The following is a 16,728-nucleotide window of genomic DNA, read 5'->3' on the forward strand; positions in this document are numbered from 1 at the left end:
AGTCGGTTGGGTGTCCGACTTCAGCCAGGTCACGATCTCGCCGTCCGTGAGTTCGAGCCCCGCGTCGGGCTCTGGGCTGATGGCTCAGAGCCTGGAGCCTGTTTCCGATTCTGTGTCTCCCTCTCTCTCTGCCCCTCCCCCGTTCATGCTCTGTCTCTGTCCCAAATAAATAAATAAACGTTGAAAAAAAAAAAAAAAATAAATAAATAAATAAATAAAATAAATAAAAAAAAAACACTTGACAAAATTCAACATAGTTTCATGACTAAAAAATAAATAAGTGGGTATAAAAAAAGCACACCTCAACATAACAGAGCCTGTATATGACAAACCTGTAGCTAACATCATATTCAGTGATGAAAGGTTGAAAACTTTTCCTCTAGGAACAGGAACACGACAGAATTGTGCAATCTCACCACTCCTATTCAATACAGTACTAGAGGTCCTAGCTAGAGCAATCAGGCAAGAAAAAGAAATAAAAGGCATCCAAACTGGAAAGGAAGAAGTAAAATTATCTCTGTTTCAGATGGCATGATCTTATATACATAGAAACCCAAAGATTCCACAAAACCAGTTAGAAGTAATAAACAAATTCAGTCAAGTTTCAGGATACAAATCAAAGTTTAAAAAAATTACAGCTCACATTTCTAAGAACTAATAAACAAATGTAACCTCATGAGAAGCTACATTTTTACACACCAAGAAGAAATTACCTGAAAGAGAAATAATAAAAATAACTCCATGTACAATAGCATCAAAAAAAATTTAGGAAAAAAATTAATCAGGAAGGTTAAAGATTGGTGTAAATTATGACACTCATGAAAGAAACTGAAGAGGGACAGAAGTAAGTGGAAGGATATTCTTCTGTGTTCATGGATCTTAAGATCTAACAATGAGAAAATGTTTATAGTACGCAAAGACATCTGTAAATGCAATCAAACTGCTCTCCAAATTCCAACAGAATTTATCATCGAAATAGAAGAAAACAATCCTAAAATTCATATGGAACTACAAAAGAAAAAAAAATAGTCAAAGCAATTAGAAGAGAGCAAAACAAAGCTGGAGGCATCACACGTCCTGATTTCAAACTATATCACAAAGCCGCAGTAATGAATACAGTATGGTGGTAACATAACAATGAATACATAGACCAGGAGAATAGAACTGAGATCCCAGAAATAAACTCACATATGTACGGTTAACTAGTATTTGACAAAGCAGCCAAGAATACTCAACAGTGAAAGAACAGTCGCTTCAACAAATAGTGTTGGGAAAACTGGATATTCACATATGAAAGAATTAAATTGGATGTCCACACCACTCACAAAATTTAACTCAAATGGATTAAAGACTTATAAACTCTAAGACCTGAAGCCATAGAAATCCTGTAAGAAAACATAGGAAAAAAGCTTCTACAGTGGTCTTGGTAATGATTTTTTGGTATGACAACAAAAACACAAAGAAAAGCAAAAATAAACTACATCAAAGTAAAAAGCTTCTGCAAAAAACCAAAAATCAACAAAATGAAAAGACAATATATGGGATGGGAAAAAATAATTTCAAATCGTATCTCTTATAAGCGGTTAAGATCCAAAATACATAAAGAACTCATATAACTCAATAGCAAAAAACAAGAAACAAAATAAACAAATGAAAATACAATCCTATTAAAAATAAACAGACATTTTTCCAAAGAAAATATAAAAAGGCCAATAGGCATATGAAAAGGGTACTTATCACCATCAGTCATCAGGGAAATGCAAAGCAAAACTATGATGTATCACCTCACACCTACGAGAATGGTTATCATGACAAAGACAAGAGATAACAATTATTGATAAGGACACAGAAGAAACCCTTGTGCACTGTTGGTCAGAAAGTAAATTGTTACACAAAGTGCCTGGGTGGCTCAGTTGGTTGAACACCCAACTCTTGATTTTGGCTCAGATCATCATCCCAGGGTCATTAGATCGAGCCCCCCATCGAGCTCCTCTCTGAGCATAGAGCCTGCTTAAAATTCTCTCTCTCTCTCTCTCTCTCTCTCTCTCTCTCTCTCTCTCAGCCTCTGCCCCTCTCCCCCCCCTTGCATGTACTCTCTCTTTTTCTCTGTCTCACAATAAAATATAAAAAGTAAATTGTTACATACAATATGGAAAATAGTTCCTCAAAATAAATAAATAAAAGCAGAACTGACATATGATGCAGCAATCCCACTTCTGGGTATATATCTGAAGAAATAAAATCAGATTTTCAAAAACGTATCTGAACCTCCAGGTTCACTGCAGAATTATTCCCAACAGCCAAGACATGGAAACAATGTAAGTGTCCATTACTGGATGAATGGGTAATGAAAATAGGATATGTATTGATATATGATATGGAATATATGTGTGTGTATGTGTGTGTGTATGTGTGCGTGTGTGTGTGTGTGTGTGTGTGTGTGTATGAGACTATTATTCAGCCATTAAAAAGAAGGAAATCCTGGGGCACCTGGGTGGCTCAGTCAGTTAAGCCTAGGACTCTTGATTTCAGCTCAGATCATGATCTCAGGGTTTGTGAGAATGAGCCCCACATCGGGCTGTCTGCTGACAATGTGGAGCCTGCTTGGGATTCTCTCCCTCCTCTCTCTCTGCCCCTCCCCTGCTCAAGCTTGAGGGCATTATACTAAGTAAATCAGGCAGAAAAAGATACATAGTCTAGGGTACCACTTACGTGCAGAATCTCAAAAGCAAACAAACAAACAAACAAACAAACAGAAACCCTCAGAGAAACAGATAACAGATTGGTGGTTGCAAGGGCCTGAGTTTGATGACAGTTGAGGTGTACAAACTTCTATTTGTAAGATGAATAAGTTGTGGACATCTAATACACAGATGACTACAGTTAATAACACTGTGTTGTATACTTTCCAACTTGCTAAGAGAATAGATATTAAATATTCTCACTGTACAAAAAAAAGTAAATATGAGAAATAATGGATGTGTTAACTAATCTTACTGTGGTGATCATTTCACAATATATACAGATAGCAAATCATCGCATTTTGCACCTTAGATTTATACTGTCTTCTATATCAAATACATCTCAGTGAAGCTGGAAAAAACTAAAGATGAGCAGTCATAAAAAATATATAGTGTATAGAACTAAACGTTGAAACTATTAAATAAGCTCACAGAGGGAAGATATCAAAAGGCAAAAGGAATTAAGACTGGGCAAGGCGAATATATAAGAAACTTACAAATTCAGAAGTACAAGACCAATAGAGGCATTTAGTAAATTATTAAGAGAAAATTAAACATAGCATTTACAGCAAAAGGTATAAAACTTGTATAGGTGTAAAAGCATTTTTGCTAAAAAGAAAATCAATTAAAAGTTACTTCTAAAGGGGCACCTGGGTGGCTCAGACAGTTAAGCGTCCGACTTTGGCTCAGGTCATGATCTCACGATTCGTGAGTTCGAGCCCCGCGTCAGGCTCTGTGCTGACAGCTCAGAGCCTGGAGCCTGCTGTAGATTCTGTGTCTTCTCCTATCTCTCTCTCTGCCTCTTCCTTGCTCGTGCTCTGTCTCTCTTTCTCTCAAAAATAAGTAAACATAAAGAAATAATTTTTAAAAAAGTTACTTCTAAAATGTATCAGCTCAAACTCTCAGATAGAATTCTCCACTTTAGGAATGCTACAGTAGCCTGACGCCCACCTACCTGAGAGGAAAAGAACAAAAGTTGTTTGTTCTGGGAGCTCTTTTCCATGGATCTCCACTGGATCCAAGAAAGGTTGGGGACAGGCCTGAAGACAGGAGTGTCTCTTGGACAACAGGGGGTATAGGAGGTAATTAGGAGCTACAACTGTGAGGAAACAGGAGTGTGCACCTCTGTGGACCCTTCTTTCCTAGGAGCAAAATAGCTGAGGTTCTGGGAGAGACAGAATCTAGTCCCCTCAGCATTCCAAGAAAAATCTCATTGCTAACTAGGTAACTGAAGGTTTAACAGCAGTTCCTGTGATTTACCACACCAGTAAGTGGGGGAAAAAAAAAAAAAAAAAACTCATCTGATCATTTTAATCAATTCAGAAAGAGCATTAGATAAAACTCAGTGCTCATCCTTGACTAAAAACTGTTACCAAACTCAAAATTTGCTCAGCCTGAAAAGAGCTCTACAAATAAATTATCAAGTAATTGGGGGAAAAGCCTATTTTTATTTGTAGGTGACGTGACTGCCTACACAGAAAATCAAAACCAGCCTATAAAAGAGCACTGCACCTAATATGGAACAGAGGCACTGAATCCAGGGCACGGGAAACAAGACCTATATATACAAATTCAACTGCATTTCTCGGTAATAACAACGAACAGTTGGAAATGGAAATTTAAATGAGTACCATTATCATTTGCATCGAACAGATGAAATACTTAGGGATAAATGTAACCAAACATGCACAAGATTTGAATGCTAAAAATGATGTAACCTTAAAGAAGTAAATCAAAAACCTAAAGAAACAGACAAATATGCCAAATTCGGAATCAGAAAACAAAAAATGTACAGATATCTCTTCTATTCAATTGAATCTATAGGTCCAATGCAATACTGCTCAAAATCCTTAACGTTTTTTAACAGACATCAGCAAGCTGATTCTAAAATTCGTATGGAAAATACAAGGACACAGGTTAGCCAAGATAATTTTGAGAAAGAAGAACAAAGTTACAGGACTTAGACAACCTGATTTTAAAGTTGCCACAGCACTACAATATTCAGGATAATGTGGATATATATATACACATATATATACACACATATATATGTATATATATATATATATATATACACACATATATATGTACACACACACACACACACACACACACACACACACACACACACCAATCAGTGGAAAAGAGCACAGGCCCACAAATATATGTTCAAATGCTTTCCTATGAAGTTGCCATTCAATAGAGAAAGGGTCGTCTTCAACATAAATGGTAGTGGCACACCTGGACAGTCATATTTAAAAAAAAAGAACTCTGTTTCATAACTCACATCATGTGCCTAAACTGACTTGAAATAGATCATAGATCTAAATATAAATCTATAGAACGTGTAACAGAAATCATGGGAGCGTGATTGTGTGACCTTCAGTTAGGCAAACTTTTCTTAGGTAGGACAGACTATGAAAGAAAAATACAAGAAAAATCAGTACACAGTTGACTTTCTCAAAACGTAAACCTTTAGCTTTTCAAAGGACGCTATTCAAAGAAATATAAAGATCAGCAACGCAGAGGCAGGAAATGTTTGTAAAACACACATCTGATAAAGGACTTGTATGATGATTATATAAAGTTCTTCCACAACTCGGTTAATAAGAAAAGCAAACAATCCATCTAAAAATAGGCAGAACATTTACACAGAGACTTCAACCAAGACGAGACATGGATTCAAACAAGCACATGGAAATGCAGGGCCACGCACCCTAAGAGCAAAGTGACCTACTGCGACACATCAATTAAAACAGGAAAAATCCTAACAAGACAGAGTTAGAAAGATACGGAACAATGAGAACACTGTACATCGCTGGGGGGAGTAAAATTGGTGGGGAAAAAAAAAAAAAAAAAACACTTTAAGAAGTAATTTTGTAGTTTCTTAAAAGTTAAAAATATAGTTACCATATGAGCCAGCAACAGCACTCTCAGGTACATACCTAAGAGGAAAGAATAAACATGTCCACGACAAAGATGGGGTACCATCATGTGCCTGAACACAGGTGGTCCATTCAAAAACTCAGGGCTAACAAGGCATCGGTCACGGACATATCACGACATACATGAACCCCAAGGCCATTAGGCCAAGCGAACAAGCCACACTCATGAGAACCCCAACTCCCCAATTTCATGCATATGGCGTTCTGAACTACAAATTATATGGACAGACACTCAGATCCAGGGCACCCAGGCGCTGTGGTGGCAGAGGGCGATTTATTTCCAAAAAGCAGGAGAGTAATTTTTGCTGTGACTGAAACATTCTAAATCTTAATCGTCGTGCTGGTTATAAGACGGTCTAAAATTGTCAAAATTCATAGAAGTGTGTGCCTAAAGATGGAAATTTTTATCGAATTCAAATTTGGCCTCCATAAAAACTGACCTAAAACACTCTCCGATAAATCACCCTTTGAAGTGCTTTCTGAATCACGGAGGAAGAATTATTCAGCCGGCTCTACCTGCACTAAGTTTCATCAGATGTATCGTAACTTGATTTGCACGCTTTGAATATTTCGGGTACTTAAACAATAATTTCAGTTAATCATTAACTAGAAAACACCATGCCAGAACCAGGCTAGTAGTCAAAGGTAAACTGAGGCACACTGCAATTTGCAAGAGGTCATATGAGCAAACGTTGATTCCAAGTGAGCAGGGCCAACCAAAAGTGGTAAGGAAAGGCTTTTGAGAAGACACAGAAACAAAGCAAGTTATTTGAGGGTGGTGGGAGCAGTTGCCTTATTTGGCTTATGAACCGGATCCTGCTTTGGTGTTTCTCAAGGGAAGAAAGAGTATAAATTCAATCATTCTTTTATTGCTTATTTGTCCGCCCAATCATTTCATATTTATTTATTATATAGGAATATGTCAGTGTAATCTTTACGCTGACGCGGTAGCTGCGGAACTTTACATAAGAGACTCTTGAATTTGTCCAGGAAGTCTAGAAAACTGAGTGATCCATTTGCATAAAAGACAGCACTTGCCCTGAAAGAACTTAAATCTAGTGAAGGTGGAGGGGACGGGGACAGACAAGGAACCAGGTGACTTTCAGGGGGCATGAAAATCCTATGAAGGAAAAGCTATTACGGGATTCCGATGGTTCCATGGAAAGTTAACAGGCGCGATAGGGTCCGCAGAAAGAGGCCCAGAATTAGTCCCAAAGGAAAGAAGCCATCAGGCAGGTGCAGTCACCAGGCAGACAGAAAGTCAGCTCACACCTCTGGTGTAGACCGGGGTCACAGGAGAGATGAGAAGTGAACCAGGCTGGTTGAGGCCGGACATGGGAGGGAAGGGGAGGTCGGGTCGTCACGGGGAGTCCCACCTGAGGAGCCCTGCCACAGCCCCGGAAGGATTACGGAAGGACTCTGCAAGGGAAGGCAGGGCCCAACTTGGCTTTAGGACCATCGGTGGCCGGTCCCACGGGGGCGGCCGTGAGGGCTCGGGGACCCTGCCTCAGCGGCTGCTGGAACCTGCAAGGATGCGCCAGACGGGCTGGGTGCATGTGGGGGTGGGTGAAGCACCAGTCAAGGGTGTTCAGGAGGGTCAGGACGGTGATGGGGATCCCGGCACAGCACCCACTGCGCTGAGAGCTCTGCACACACTCTCCTGGGAGCGCAATAAACTCGGCTCCAGTGAGGACACCGACCAACAGACGGGTTGAGTAACAAGGCGCGTCTCCCCCCGCCCCCCGCCCCCGGCGGGGCCAGGGCCGCTCCCCGCCACCCGGCACAGGCAAGGTCGTCCCCCTGCACCTGCACGCCCGCGGGGCGGTGGACGTTGACCCCCGTGGCCCGCCTACCCGACGCGGCCCCCTGCCCTCTGCCCCCACAGCCCCGACGACACCCGCCCGGGGTCCCCGAGGTGAGTCAACCCTGCAAAGGAACCCCCCCCCCCCCCGCCGCGTCCTCGAGAGCTGCAGGACTGCAGGGGCGCGGACGGCGAGGGCCTACCTGGAGTGCTGGCGGCTCCACGCCACGTCCCCGCCGCGCGTCCTCCGTCCTGTCCTGCGTCCTCCCGGGCCTCGCCCCTCGTCGGGGAGCAGCTGGGCGCTGACCTCGGGCTGACCCCGGGCTGACCCTGGGCTGACCTGGGGCCAGGAGGCGGGGCTGGCCCAGGGCCTAGGCTGTGGCTCCCCCGCCCACGCTCTGCCCCTCAGATGGCCCCAGCTTCGGGGGGGAGGGGAGGGGGGGCCTCGAGGACCGAGAGAAGCCCCCCTGCGGCCTGCTGAGGGGGTCCCGGGCTCACCGGCCCCGCGCAGGCTGGTCCTGGGGACCCCCGGATTCCCCCCTCACCCCGCAGGTGCCTGGCGTCTCGGAGCGGCCTTGCTGCGGCGCCACCGCGCGGCTGTCCCCGGGGCCGCACCTGCCGCACCGGGAGGGTCAACAGGCCTGCCCAGCGCAGTGTGACTGTAGCAACTGAAAGACAGCGCTTGGCTTGGCTCTGTTTTGTTTTGGAGTTGGTGCACACAAGTAGGTTTTCAGCGCACATTCGCCTAACTCTGATGCTCACGCTTTTGCTTCCTGTAATTCATTGCTTTCCAGATGGCTGTCAGCTAGGTGACTCTGATAACTGGACTCAGAGGTAACACTGGGCAAAAGAGAGTCGGAAAGAGCAGCACAGCAGGTCTAGCTGGGTGGGTCCAGTCCAGTTTCCCAACGACGTCGCCGAAGGTCTTACTACACCCAAATCATCTGCTGAAATGTATTTGGAATTAGCGTACGGAACTACTTTTGCTGACCAAAAGACAAAACGTAACACGAATACGGTTTCAAAAGAGTTGTCTTCCTAATAGAAATACACACAATCACTGACGAGCAAAGGTATCTTTGACACGTTACTAATTTGATAAGCAGCTTGAATGCCATGCATATCAGGAACCTATTTAAAATTGTACCTATTTGGCTATATAGGACCATATGCATAGGACAATGTCTCGTACGTGTGCCATGAACACTACCCGCAAGGGATAAAAAGTAAGTGCAAGCTTCCATTGGTCCAGAGTTGAAAGACAAGAAAGACATCTTCATTCCAGGGATTGAAACCTGCTATTCAGTAGGACACACCAAGCTTTCAGATGTGTTTTGCTTCCGTTTTGTTTTCCCGTGTTTGGCTGGCACGCTATGTTCCTTGACTGAGTCTGTTCGTGTTGTTTCATGGAGTCGGAATAGCTCTAAGGGAAGATAATCAGCCACAAGCCCCGCCCCTCACTATTTTCAGCCGATGCCCCCTCATACTTCCATGTTACTGACGCAGCACCCAAACGCATTGGAGTTGATTTCCAACCCATACCGCCCAGCATGACCTTGTCTCAGAGCCACAGTGCTTACTAGAATATAAAAGTTTCGGGGCGCCTCGGTGGCTGTCTGTTAAGAGTCTGACTCTTCGTTTCAGCTCGGGTCTTGATCTCACGGTTTGTGAGTTTCAAGCCCTGACAGTGCGGAGCCTGCTTGGTTTCTCTCTGTCTCCCTCTCTCTCTGCCCCTCTCCTTATCATGCTTTCTCTCTCTCTCTCTGTCTGTCTCTCTCTCAAGTAAATAAACCTTAAAGAAAGTTTCAAAAAAGTATGAAAATACGTATGTCCCCATGGCTCCTATTAACTTGATTTAGAAATATGCCATGCATGTTCTATAATGTGTGCTAATATGAGATATAAATATGTCATGAAAATAACATACATGCATACTGCAAATAACGTGGTTCTTTTCAAATTTCCCAAGGCTGTTGTTTCTTTTCCTTTTTGCAGAATTTCCATCCCTATTTTGTTGACATGTTCACCCCTTCCCAGGGTTTCTAAGGAAAGGCTGACACAGGAAAATAACCATAAAATTTTACCAAAGTTGTGTAGTGATTATTTGTGGTTGGTAACGAGTATCACGAGACCCCTCTACAGCAAGGTGAAGTAACTTCATAGATGTGAAAATTGCATGCAAAACCACAGGTGTGGGCCTGAGACTACCCACCTTTAGGATGTTCGAGTACGTCTATTCTGAGGTTGCTTTCCCAGCCTAGCATCTGGGCACTTGACTGGGAATTTGAATTCCTTCAACTGATGTGGAAATGTCCCTAAATGATAAAACGGTTCCCTGTGGCTTAAACCTAATTTTATAGTGTGGTTTATGCCGAGTGCTTACTTTTGGTCCAGGACACTGGAGTGTTGGTATAGGCTGGCAAGGGATGCCGGTGGGACCAGTCTCCAACAGAGGGCCTGTGAGCCCCGGCAGGGAGCACTCCGCACGTGCTGTGGCCGTGTATTGCTGCAGGAATTAAGCAAGTCTTGTGTGGCCTCAAGGGGAGGGCTTGTGGAAGCCTGTGCCTTGTCCTCTGGGCTTGGCTGCCCATGCCTTTTCCCTCTGCTGACGCCGCTCCCTTGTGCTGTAATAACTCTTAGCTGTAAGTAAGACTCAGTGCTGAGCTCTGTGCATGCTTTCCACAGATCACCAAACCCAAATGTGACATGCATGGGGACCAAACACACACACACCTTCACCATGCTTGAAGAAAGGGAATACTGAGATCACATGACTGTGATCGCAGAGAAAAGAAACAAAATACAATGCCAGCATCCTACAGCCTCCTTCCAAAGCCCTCCCCACCACTGAACACTGTGGGGAGGAAAGAGGGGCGGGTCGAGGCAACTAAAGTAAGAGGAAGACAAGCAGAATGAACAGGGACAATATGAAGGGGCCTGGGGAGGTGCCCGGAATGATCAAATATAGCCTAAAGTTGAAAATACTACACATTATGTATATGTATACAAAAATGGGCAGATCAGATCACAAAGTACCCCCCAAATTAAAAGTCCTGATATCAAAGTAGTACATAAGTTTTCAGTCAGTAGTACATAAGGGTTAGGGTCAGTGTAAGAGAAAAATGATAACTTTTTAATGCTAAAAGCTAAAATCTACAATGAATACAGGCCATGTGTGAATATCTACGGTTCAAGGAACTCCATAACCATCCTTTTGAAGCAAACACTACAGACGACAGAAGGAGACGTAGGAACACACAGACAGGACACTGGGAGATAACATCCTCAGTCCAGGGCAGGGCACTGGACGTAAAATAAGTAAATACATGAAGGATCTCAAGCACAATAGCAGTGGGGTAGTTCTTACCAACATACACTGAATTCTACATTCGGATCACAACAAACACATTATTTTCAGGTGTTCACAGCACAATCATGAAAGGCGACGATACGACACAAAGAACATATAAGTCATTCCGATTAAAGCAGAAACTTTTCAAACAAGACGCCCTGGTCACAATGCAACCAATTCAAATTCTGTCATTCAAAATGACAGACAGGTCCTTCTACCTGGAAATTTAAAGACTCAACCAACTTCTGGGTGAAAGGAAGAATAAGCTAAAATTAAAGAATTTTTAAAAAGTACATCCATGATGCATCACTTATCAGAATTTTGGGGATGCATCTAAAGTAACGATCAGAAGAAAATTTACTGCCCTAACTATCCATAAAACCGAAAGACTAAACATAGAATTAAATTCCCAATTCAAATGATAGAAAAAAGAATAACAAACCAAAGAAACATAAGGAGTCACCTAAAACAAACATACAATTAATAAGGAAGGTGATAGAAAAATAGGTCTAATTAATAAGTTTAAATGTGCTTTTTAAAAAAACGGCAAAATATAGAAACCACTAGCTAATTTAATTAACGGGGGAAAAAAGAAAGTTCACAAGTGTATGAAATGACAAATGACAACAGGGAAATAACTATTTACATTGAAGAAATTTTGATAGCAATTGAGATGATTTTGATGATTTCCATGTAAATTAATTTGATGTACTATTAGATATAATGGATAGCTTCCTAAGAAGTTACGGTGTTGCAGATTTTAAACAGACAGGTTTCCATGGAAGAAATCGAGAAAATTGAGAAGGAAGGTTCCTACAGAAAAAGGCACCAGGCTTAAAGAGTTTCAAAGAGGACTTCAACTCAACTTAAACCACAGGTATTCCCAGTAGCTTCCACATGATTCTGCAGCATTAAAAGGGAAGGAAATTTTTGTAGTTTTTTTTTTTTTAATGAGGCAAGTATAAAACTGATTATCGAACACAGATAAAGACAGAAGAAATAAAGCTACAGACTAATACACTCATGAATATCAATGCAAAAATTCGGAGCAAAATATTCGAGAACAGAAACTCTTACCACTTTGATAAAATAACATTCCATGACCAACCTGCATTCCAGGAATTCAGGCTTAATTCCATACTACAGATCTAGGACCATCCTATACAATATTAACAAATCTAAGGGAAAAAATAATACATGATCACTTCCATATATGTGCAGCGACCCTTTGCCAAAACCCAACACTTAGTTATGATAAAAACACCATGAAAATAGGCATGGTTACTTTAACATGATATGTGTATCATTATATATGTGTATATAGATGTACACAGCATATAAGGGTATGTGTGTATCACTGTGTATGTATAAGATATATTTATATCTTAAACACAAAGCTAGAGTCTTATTTTACTTTGGGGAGAAAAATCGCACAATCAGCATTACGACCATGGATTAGGAAAACAATAAGGATGGTCACTATCTCCACCAGGATTTAGCATCCTTCTTAGGCGATCAGCTAGTAAAACTGGACAAAAGAAGTCAATTAGAGGTATAAGAATAGGTAAAGGAAGGGGTGCCTGGGTGGCTCAGTCGGTTAAGTGTCCAACTTGATTTTGGCTCAGGTGATGATCTCATGGTCATGAGATCTAGCCCCAAGTTGGGCTCTGCACTGGGCATAGAACCTGATTAAGAATCTCTTTGTCTCTCTCTCTCTCTCTCCCCCTCTCCCTCTCCCTCTCCCTTTGTCCTTCTCCTGCTCACATGCTCACTCTCTCTCTCAAAAGAAAAAAGGAAAAGAATATGTAAAGGAAAAGTAGCTTTTCCTATAAGCTACACAATTGTAGCTTATAGAACGGTAAACCTGCACACCCCTAGAATGTTCATGGTGACGTTAACAAAACATTACAATAGTTCAGTCGAGTAGCAGACTATAATAGTAACATACAAAAATCCCCCCCTCATAGAAATAATAAACGTTTAAAAAATGTTTATGCTTATTTTTGAGAGAGAGAGACAGAGGTGAGTGGGAGAGGGGCAGAGAGAGGGGGAGACACAGAATCCGAAGCAGGCTCCAGGCTCTGAGCTGCCAGCACAGAGCCCAACACAGGGCTCGAACCCACAAACTGTGAGATCATGACCTGAGCCGAAGGTGGGCACCCAACCAAATGAGCCACCCAGGTGCCCCAAATTTAAAACATTAAAACATGATGGTAGAGAAAAGTACATTTAAAGTAGCAACAAAACAAATTTTTAGAAAAAAAAAAAAGTAATGAGAAATGTGCAAAACCTATGTGCAAATACCTGTAGAATGAAAATCTGAAAACAATTCCTGGAAGGCATGAGTAGATATGAACAAATGGAAAGTATTCCCTCTTCAAAGAAAGGACAATTCAACCATATAAAGTTGTCAATCTCCCGGGGCGCCTGGGTGGCTCAGTCAGTTAAGTGACGGACTTCAGCTCAGGTCATAATTTCGCGGTTCATGAGTTTGAGTTGTGCATTGGGCTCTGTGCTGACAGCTCAGAGCCTGGAGCCTGCTTCAGATTCTGTGACTCCCTCCCTCTCTCTGCTTCTCCCCTGCTTGTGCTCTCTCTCTCTCTCTATCTCTCTCTCTCAAAGAATAAACATTAAAAAAATTTGTAAAGTTGTCAATCTCCCTAAATTAATTTCAATGCAATTTCAATAAAAATATCTGTAAGCCATTTAATGGAGTTAATTTGATCCAAAGTTCAGATAGAATAACAAACATGAAGGAAAAGCCAGCTAAACACCGAAAAAGAATAACTATGGGGGTTGCCTGGGTGGCTGGGTCTGTTAAGCACTGACTCTTGGTTCTGTCTTAGATAATGATCTCACATTTGTTGAGTTTGAGCCCCACTTAGGGTTCTGCGCTCAGCATGGAGCCTTCTTGGGATTCTCAATCTCTCCCTCTCTGTCTCTCTGCCTCTTCCCATCTCTCTCTCTCTTTTGAAATAAATAAATAAACTTAAAAAAAACAAGAGTAACTATGGGGAAGAACTATCTCTGCCAGATATTCAAACATAAAATTTCCATTTCTAAAACATTACGGTATTGGTGCCTGAATACACATACAGACAAGTGGAGTTGAAGAGAAAGTCAGGAATTAGACCTTAATGTGCATGGAACCTTATAATATAATCAAAGGGTATCTCAAATCACAGGGGTAAAATTGGACTCTTTTATACATGGTGTTGGGAAAAATGGATAGTTGGCTGCAAAAGTACAAAATTAGATATATATCTCAAATCATTCATAAGCATAAACTCCAGTTTATATTTAGGGAACTAAATGTAAAAATTAAAGCGGTACAAGCACCTGAAAATAACACGGATAAATCCCCGTGTAACATTAGCGTGGGGAATGGTTTTCTAACAATACCTGGAAACCTACAGCCAAAAAAGATAAGACTGATAAATGCAGCCACACACACAAAAAAATTCATTTAAAAAATGCAGGACAAAAACACCATAAGCAAAATCAAAAGGCATGATGTTCTGGAAGAAAATATTCTCAACATACACTATTGGCAACAAGTGAATATATACAAAGAACTCTTAAACACTGTGGGATAAAAAAACTAAACACCCAACAGTAAAATGTGAAAATATGATAAACAGACAATTCATAATGACAAAGAAAAATACCCTTCAAGTATATGAACAAATGTTCAAACTCACTCATTTTTAGAGAAATGCAGAATAAAATAACACATACTTCTCACTTACCAGACTGAGGTACAAATTTTTTTTAATTATATGACAACACATTTGGCTCCTGATACCATCAGGAAGTAGAAACACATATTATTAATGAGAATGCCAGTTGTTTCAATCCATCTAGAGGGAAATTTTCCAATACGTAAAGAAAACTAGACAACCAAAGATCTACACATACGCTTAACTTTTGAAACAGAAATCCTACTTTGAAGAATCTACCTAGAAGATACCACCAACACTACAAAATACAATACAAAAATACAAATGCACAAGCTTCTTCATGCAGCACTGTTTGTAATTCACATTTCTGAGAAACAATCTGAATTCCCCTACGTGGAGAGCATTTGAAAAACCAATAGGCTGTGATGTCTATACAATGCATTGCTTTCCTCACCTGTTTTTTTTTTTTTTATTGTTTTTTTTAATTTTTATTTTTATTATTTTTTTTTATTTATATATGAAATTTATTGTCAAATTGGTTTCCATACAACACCCAGTGCTCATCCCAAAAGGTGCCCTCCTCAATGCCCATCACCCACCCTCTCCTCCCTCCCACCCCCCATCAACCCTTAGTTTGTTCTCAGTTCTCAACAGTCTCTTATGCTTTGGCTCTCTCCCACTCTAACCTCTTTTTTTTTTTTTTTTTCCTTCCCCTCCCCCATGGGTTCCTGTTAAGTTTCTCAGGATCCACATAAGAGTGAAACCATATGGTATCTGTCTTTCTCTGTATGGCTTATTTCACTTAGCATCACACTCTCCAGTTCCATCCACGTTGCTACAAAAGGCCATATTTCATTTTTTCTCATTGCCACGTAGTATTCCATTGTGTATATAAACCACAATTTCTTTATCCATTCATCAGTTGATGGACATTTAGGCTCTTTCCATAATTTGGCTATTGTTGAGAGTGCTGCTATGAACATTGGGGTACAAGTGCCCCTATGCATCAGTACTCCTGTGTCCCTTGGATAAATTCCTAGCAGTGCTATTGCTGGGTCCTCACCTGTTTTTTAAAAAAGATCTTTAGGGGCGCCTGGGTGGCGCAGTCGGTTGAGCGTCCGACTTCAGCCAGGTCACGATCTCGCGGCCCGTGAGTTCGAGCCCCGCGTCAGGCTCTGGGCTGATGGCTCAGAGCCTGGAGCCTGTTTCCGATTCTGTGTCTCCCTCTCTCTCTGCCCCTCCCCCGTTCATGCTCTGTCTCTCTCTGTCCCAAAAATAAATAAAAACGTTGAAAAAAAAATTAAAAAAAAAAAAAAGATCTTTATAAATAAATGTGATTTTACTAGAATGTGATGTTAAGGAAAACAAGCAAAGCACTAAAGAGTATTTATAGCATGCCAGCTTTTATGTAAAAAGGGACATACAGTAAATACATGAACGTATTCTCATTCATGCAAAAGAAATACCGGGAGGTATGGAATTGTTGAATCACAATCTTGTACACCTGAAGCTAATATGACACTCTGTGTTAACGAACTGGAATTAAAATAAAAACATCGAAAAAAAAGAAACCAGAATAAAAGAGAAAGCACAGCAACTGGTTTCCTAAAGGAAATGGGTGGGAAAGGGGTGGAAAGAAGGAGGCGTGGAGTAGCACGGAGAAGGAAGAAGCAATACCTCTCCGAATCTAAATTTTGTACGGCCCTGACACTTACAACCATAGGAATGTTCCACATGTCCTTCCCAAACCCAAAATTAAGCCCTTAAAAACAACCAGCATGTGAGGTGATCCAAAAAATGCCACACGAACACTAACAAAGCAACCGAACTCTCTTACAAATGGAAAGTGTCACTACAATGGGTAGATAGAGGACGTTGGGAAGCCATTTCTTGACCCCATACCATAAAGCTAAGACAAAAGCAGTTGTATCTTAACGCTATAATTTAGTTAATAGTTATTTCTCACAGGGTGCAGGTCAACCATTCTGAAACTTTGTAGGTGTATTCAAATTCAACAAATAAGTATATTGTGGATAATGATGACCAGGTTGTTACCGCTAAAGAGTGAATTGACAGTTCAGACGATGACCCGGGGACATTGAGCAGGAACCTCTAGTCAGTGTGTCCTCATGGGACACGGATATGACCACAGACACGTGCTCGTTCCTGACAGATGATTCAGCAATAGGGGAGCGCCTGGATGGCTCAG

This window comes from Puma concolor, chromosome B1 (genome assembly GCF_028749965.1).
Source record: "Puma concolor isolate L17-30 chromosome B1, mPumCon1.1.hap2, whole genome shotgun sequence".
NCBI lineage: Eukaryota > Metazoa > Chordata > Mammalia > Carnivora > Felidae > Puma > Puma concolor.